The 7,788-nt window shown below is 36.9% G+C and overlaps 1 pseudogene; it reads right to left on the reverse strand.

Moving 5' to 3' along the window:
- Positions 1-336: 336 nt before the first annotated feature.
- On the reverse strand, positions 337-7,050 carry LOC117625607 (annotated as a pseudogene).
- Positions 7,051-7,788: the final 738 nt, after the last annotated feature.

Here is a 7,788-nt window from a genome sequence, read left to right on the forward strand (position 1 = left end):
ACACATGGAAAATATGTGGCAATTGTACGGTACAAAACTTTATTTTGTTGCATGGATGGGCCTTTTATTCTCAATTGGGGTTAGATTTTGTTGCATCATCCTCGAGAATTGGGGGGAGTAGTTGGAAATGATAGATCTTTTTTGCTGTTTGGTCGAACGTTGGAAATGATAGATCAAAATCAAAAAAATGATGACAGTTATCCCTCATGGGCTTTGTCTGTTCTGTCCAAAGCCACAGAAATGCTCTTCTTGGGACCGCAAAGTTTATTGTTTATGATCTGACACCAATTTGGGTAACATTCAAGATTTTTATTAGATAAAAATAATAATGACCTTCTAAAATGACCTTCTTGTGACATTATTTTTAAGGTAATGGAAAAATTGGCCAATGTACTGGTCTTGGTGCAGCTTGTGATCTCCAAAAACTTTGGCAGCTTTCCTTGCATTGCTTCTTAGCTTCTCTCCTTCCTTCCTCTGCCACCATTGCATGTCTCAGTGTTTTGGCTATATAATCTTTGCAAACCGACCCATCTTCTGTGCGTTTTACTTCAACAGCCAGATCCTTCTCCACCAGAAGCCTTGCATTCAAAGGCTGATCAATAATGAATGGCAAAACAACAGGAACATGCCCAAATTGCAGAGTTTCAATTACAGAGCCCCATCCAGAGTGAAACAGAGACCCCCCAACTGATGGGTGCCCCCAAAATTTCCATCTGGGGCACCCACCCCAAGCAAACAAGCCCTTTCTCTGTTGTGCGCTCAACAAAACTCGGAGGCAAAGCATCAGCTTCACTGTTAGCCCAGTTGGGTTTTCTAAGTGCCCAGAGAAATGGAAGCTCTGATAGCTCAAGCCCATGAGCAATCTCAAAGACTTGTTCTTTGCTCAGCTTACACTCAGATCCAAACCCAATAAACACAACTGACTTGGGTTTTTGTTTATCAAGCCAGTCAAAGATCACATTGTTTGGTGACCCATCAGAACTGATTTCTCTTTTGGCAGATGGTTGCTCTGGTGGAAGCAAACTCTCTTGGCTCTCTCTCTCTCTCAGATATTTGTGGGTGTTTGAAAGTTGTATATGGTAAGAAGATCGTCTATAGAGAGAGATTACGGTGACCTTATATAGTTTAAAACAACTAAACCTTACTCTAAAAAGGTCCATAAAAACTCTCATAAAACAAAACAAAATCCCAAACAATTAAGGAAACAAACTAGGAAAGAATCATTCTTTGACTTTGAAACATGTCAGCCAACTTGCACGCACGTTTTGAGGTCTTTCCACTTCCTAGAAAATTCTGGAATAATATGAGAAATGTACCTTCATCTCTAGGTTTTCCAAGCATATATCACATGCTACTAGCAAAAATAGGAAAAGTCTTCAAATCTTCAATCTTCCACAGCAGTGTAGTTCTGTCGCTATTTCAACTTAGGTTGACTTGACTTCCAAGTCCGGGGCATTTGGTTTTGTAGAAAATTATGAAACTTTGATACAATGATCTTCCATGTCTTAGATTTATTCTCCAATTGGCTTTGCTTTAAACTTCATTTGAAAAGACAATTTTCAGTCAAAATGCTATTTTTAATTAACTTTCCCTACAAAAACCAAATATAAGAGGTATACAAATATAGGAAATAATGCACTTATCAGAAGTCATATGGAATCTTGAAGTTGTCCATCCCATTTCCTCCCTTGGACCCTGGCTTCTTGCCAAAAGGTTTCAAGGCAACTGTGGATGTACCCTTTGAAAAAATTGACAATTTGAAGGCTGCATGTGATCTGCTAAAGCAGGAAATGGGATGGAGACTATATGTCCATTTTTTCAAAGGGTATGTTCACAGTTGCCTCAGCACCTTCTTGCAAGAACCCAGAAGCCAAAGCAGGAAATGGGATGGAGTCTAGATGTATAAAGGGTTGCAAATCAGGTGAGATTTTGTGGAGCCTTCGGATATTTTTTGGGGTGGATATGAAGGACACATGAACTTTGGCTTTTGCCAAAGGCTATGGAAAGTTGAAAGAAAGGCATCATATGGCCAAAGGCGGACATGGAAGCATGACAACATGAAGATGATCTTTTGCCATTCTATTATTTTCGGCTGGTATGAAATTTGGAATAAGAGTGACTTTTGTTCCTGCAATATGTTGATGAGTTCGGACAACATAAATAGTGCGAAGCAAGGTCTTCGAACATTAGATCTTCCATAAATACAAAAAAATTTATTTTTATTTAAAAAAGAATTTTGACGGCCATAAAACAAACTTACCTTCCCTATCCTAATTCGTCCTATAATTATTTATTATATTATATGTTAAATATGTGACTCACAATGTGATCAATAAATGTGGTATATCGCTATATTTGTTTATACAGTAATATTTAGGTCATTGAAGTTGCTATAAATTTCTGAATATCGTTAGGTAAAGGAAATCATATAGCCGACACAATTGGACAATACTTGGTTCCTGTCTAAGCACGATTCTCTTCTTAGAAATAATAGAACAAATAAAGATGATAGTTGTCCACACCAACTGTCTGTCTGGGGGTGGGTTGATGAGAAAAACTTATTTTCTCCCGCGGCAGAGGAAAGAGAGCAGCTGAGAACCAATGCAAGAAAAGGTACAGTTGTTTTTGGAGATCACATGCTGTACCAGGACCACTACGTACACGGTACATTGGCCAGTTTTCTGAAAAATAATGTTGCAAAAAGATCATCCATTTCCTCCTTTCTTTCTAGAACTCATTCCAGGTACTAGTCTGCTGTGCTCCATTCTATTCTTTGTTCTGTGCTCTTGATTTGTTATTCTAAAAGACAGAGGTTGTATGAAAGTGATCTTTGTGTGTTCTTCATTGCTCTGTTTATCAAGATCTTCCCAGTTATATTCGCAAAATAATCCAATAATGGAAACCGAACTTTTCAGGGCATTTGAGAGAATTTTGTTTATGAATTTCTGTTCTTGATCTTCGTTATTGTTATTATTGCATGTCATACGTTTGAATAAATTCTATTACGAAAGATATAACTGTTAGGACTCAAGATCCCATATTGGAAAAATAGCATATCATAGAGGTGTTTAAGAGCTCATAGGCACCCTTTCCTAGTAGTCCCAGTTTCGAACTTCATGGTACAAAACTTTATTGGTGATCTTTGGGATTTGGATTTTCTTTTTCTATAGCACTTCTTGGTTTTTTAAACCCTAAACTATAGTTTAAGTCCAAAATCAAGCAATACCCAGTAAAACAGTGAATCCAAATTCATCCATTTCTTGATCTATGGCTATTCCAAGAAACGTCCATATAATTGAAAGTTACAAATGCTTTCCTTGGGACCGCAAGGTTTATTGTTGGGTGCCCCAAACCCACAAATGCTTTCCTTGGGACCGCAAGGTTTACTGTTGGTGACATGCAATTGAATGCAAAAAATGTTTTTATTTATTTATGTGGATGTGCTTCATGTAGGAGCTAACAGAAACTCAAAGGAAGAGAGAGAGAGAGAGAGAGAGAGAGAGAGAGAGAGAGAGAGAGACTTGTAAAATAACCCATAATTATTATTTCAGACATAGGCATGAACTCAAGAGCAACAGAAACATCACACTTTCTAGACAGATTTTAGATCACAAGATGCACTAAAAATACTAGAATGGCAATAACCCAAGTTCCAGAATCTTTAAGCACAAAGATACCTCAACCATGCTTATGATCTGAAACTAATTTGGGTAACATTCTAGATTTATTAGATAAAAATTAATAATGAGCTTCTAAAATGACCTACTTGTAAGTTGTAACATTTTTTTTGAAGGTAATGGACAAATTGGCCAATGTAGTGGTCTTGGTGGAGCTTGTGACTCCAAAAACTTTGGCAGCTTTCCTTGAATTGCTTCTTAGCTTCTCTCCATCCTCTGCCACCATTGCATGTCTCAATGTTTTGGTTATATCATCTTTGCAAAACGACCAATCTTCTGTGCGTTTTACTTCAACAGCCAGATCCTTTTCCACCAGAAGCCTTGCATTCAAAGGCTGATCAATAATGAATGGCAAAACAACAAGAACGTGCCCAATTTGCAGAGAATCAAATACAGAGCCCCATCCAGAGTGAAACAGAGAATCCCATGATGCAGGAGCATAGGGATGGATCAAGATAGATATTTATCATTTAATTAGTTATTTCATGATATATTGTTATTTTCTTATTTATGTAGTTTTATGATATCTTTTATTATTTATATGTGATTTTATAATTAATTAGTTTACTTTTAGACCAAGTAGTCTTGGTGCCCAAGTCTTGTAAAACCTATAAATAAGGCTAATGTAATAGTTGTAGGGGAATGGATGTTGATGATTAATGAAATAGTTTATTTGTGGCATGGATTTGCCACGATTTATGTGAGTTTGCAGTAGCCCTAGATTTCGGTACTCGTGTATGTGGTTGGTGACCTGTGTCCTGACCCCGATCCCCATCAGTTGGGTTTGGATCTGAGTGTAAGCTGAGCAAAGAACAAGTCTTTGAGATTGATCATGGGCTTGAGCTATCATAGCTTCCATTTCTCTGGGCACTTAGAAAACCCAACTAAGCTACCAGTGAAACTGATGCTTTGCCTCCTGGTTTTGTTGACTACACATCAGAAAAAAGGCTTATTTGCTTGGGATGGGTGGCCCAGATGGAAATTTTGGGGCACCCATCAGTTGGGGTGATGGGGATTGCGGTCAGGACACAAGTCACCAACCACATACACGAGTACCGAAATCTAGGGCTATTGCAAACTCACATATATCGTAGCAAATCCATGCCACAAATAAACTATTTTATTAATCATCAACATCAACTCTCCTACAACTATTACATTTATTTATAGGCTTTACAAGACTTGGACACCAAGGCTACTTGGTCCAAAAGTAAACTAATTAATTTATAAAATCACATATAAATAATAAAAGATATCCTAAAACTACCTAAATAAGAAAATAATAATATATCATGAAATAACTAATTAAATGCTAATATCTATCTTGATCCACTCCTATGCTCCTGCATCAGACCCCTAGTTGGAAAGAATTCGTCCTCGAATTCAAGCCTTTGATTGAGGAAAATCCGAGTAGAATCTTCAATTGCTTCGTATTAATTCTGGATCTTTTAGCATCCAATTGAAACCTTCCTTTCCAAATAAAAAGATATTTGGAATATTTCATTATTCTTGGCTTCTTCTTACTCCCTCTAACAATGCAAATGTTTCTTTCTAGAATCTTTAACTGATTGAAAAAATCAACCAAAGTTGTGGCAACCTTCCAAGTGAAAATATTAATGCCCATAAAATTAATAATATCTTCGAAAGTTTTCTCAATTCTCATCTTTTCACTGTTTTAATCAATAAATTGCTTATCAAACTTGCTTTGAACACCCAAACAATTTTCATTGCAATTTTCACAGTTGCAAGGATCAAATATTGGAGGTAAATCCAAATTTAATAACTTTGATGAATAACAAGATGCACCAAAATTACTAAATCCATTTATACCTTCAAAGACACAATGAGAATAACCGTGCCCCTCTTCACTTGACTCACACAGTGGAGTGCAATAATGAAAAGGACTATCTCCCTCATAATCCCCGTCGAGACTCCCACGGCTTAGAGTGTCGATGCTAGCTACTCGGTTCAGATAAGGGTTCACGCATCCCTCCCCGTCAGAGCTCTTACCTATAGGAATTCGATCTTCGATGCAAATGATGCGCTTTGTAAGTTGCCGTAACAGCCTCCTAATTTCCTTCATGTCGTTGTAGTTGTCAACATGACCCTCCATCCAATAACCTCCCCAAGAAAGCAAATCTTGAGCCGTAGCTCTGATACCAATTGATGGGGATCGAGGTCAGGGCAAAGTCACCAATCACATACACGAGTACCGAAATCTAGGGCTATTGCAAACTCACATATTTCGTAGCAAATCCATGTCATAAATAAACTATTTTATTCATCATCAACATCAACTCCCCTACAACTATTATATTAGCCTTATTTATAGGCTTTACAAGACTTGGGCATCAAGGCTACTTGGTCCAAAAGTAAACTAATTAATTATAAAATCACACATAAATAATAAAAGATATCCTAAAACTACCTAAATAAGAAAATAACAATATATCATGAAATAACTAATTAAATGGTAAATATCTATCTTGATCCACCCCTACACTCCTGCATCACCAACAAACACAACTGACTTGGGTTTTTTGTTTATCAAGCCAGTCAAGGTTCACATTGTTTGGTGACCCATCAGAACTGATTTCTCTTTTGGCAGATGGTTGCTCTGGTGGAAGCAAACCTGTGGGAATCACAAGCTTTCCAATTTTGTTCTTGTATGCCTCTTAAGTATTCTCCTTCAAACTCATTGCAACTGCGCTCGGCTACAGCTTGACATGCTAATAAAATCTTCGTAGTCGGACCATAGAAGGTACTAACCTGGGCTATAGCCCAGGCGATTTTTAATTTTTTTTCAGCCCAAAATACATATAGCACAGCACATCACCAAACACCAATTAAAAATATATTTTTAAAAGCAAAACTCAATTATACCCTTTTCTAACCTATTCTCTCTCTTCTACCGAACAACCCACTCAAGTAAAAATATTTTTTTCCCTCCTTTTGGCATTATGGATGCCAAAGCTCAAACTTAGGTTGAACATGCATTGGGCTTATCCCAAAAATAAAAAATAAAAAAAAAAACTTCTTAACACTCATTGGTAATGAAGTTTTTTTGTTTAGTTAAAGTGAATATTTCACTTATAGTTAGGTGTATTTTTTCAATTATAAATAATTCACTTATACCGTTTAATTTTCTATCTTTTTAATAGGTTTGTACGTTAGGTAAATTTAGCCCACCTTATACTAAAATCCCAGGTCCGTCAGAATCATTTAGTTCATAAAAGACTGCATGCATATCAACTGCCTCATGCTTCCGATGTGCTATCGTTGACCGAAAAGTCCCGAAATCCCGCGGTGATGTGAGGCTTTCTGGTGATGGCAGAACATCATGATCTGTATTAGCTTTGGAGATATTTTCTAATGAAGTAAGGAAAACACATGTAGGTGTAGGGGTGGCATTTTAAACCGAAAAACCGCAAAAACCAACCGATATTTTACCGCAATAAAACCGCAATCGCGGTAAACCGAACCGCAATCGCGGTATTAAGAACCGAACCGCATTTGCGGTTGCGGTTGCGGTATTTGATTTTCAAAATTTGCGGTTACCGCAAACCGCAAAGTATAGCCGCACGGCTATACTCTATGAATAATTAAGTAAAATTGTAAAACCCTTCTCTTCTCTGTAGCATTGGGGAGTGAGATGAAACCTGGAATCTGTTTCTTCTCCTGATTCCCATTAAGTCTCTCTCTCAACTCTCTCTATTCAAATCTTTGCATCCTAAAATGGTAGAGGCATTAGTGTGTACTAGTGATTGGCTTAGAGCGGACGAATTTTCCTTTTACAAAGAACCAACGGATGATGAGGTTGAATTCTACAAGGAAATGGAAGATATGACAACTTGTAAGTAATTAGTTTATTTATGCTAATGTTATTTATGCTTCTTCTTATAATAAAATGTACTAAACTATGTTGTTTTATTTGTAGATAGCATTGGTGCTCAAACAACACAAAGGGGTTCTTCAAATCCACTCACCACCAACACTTGAGTTTGTAACATTGGTGTATTGTATTTTTCCTTTTAGTTTGTAACTTTAATTAACTTTGAATTGGATTTTTCTTTTTGGTTGTAACTTTAATTCATTTTGCTTTTGGTTTGTA

This window comes from Prunus dulcis, chromosome 4 (genome assembly GCF_902201215.1).
Source record: "Prunus dulcis chromosome 4, ALMONDv2, whole genome shotgun sequence".
NCBI lineage: Eukaryota > Viridiplantae > Streptophyta > Magnoliopsida > Rosales > Rosaceae > Prunus > Prunus dulcis.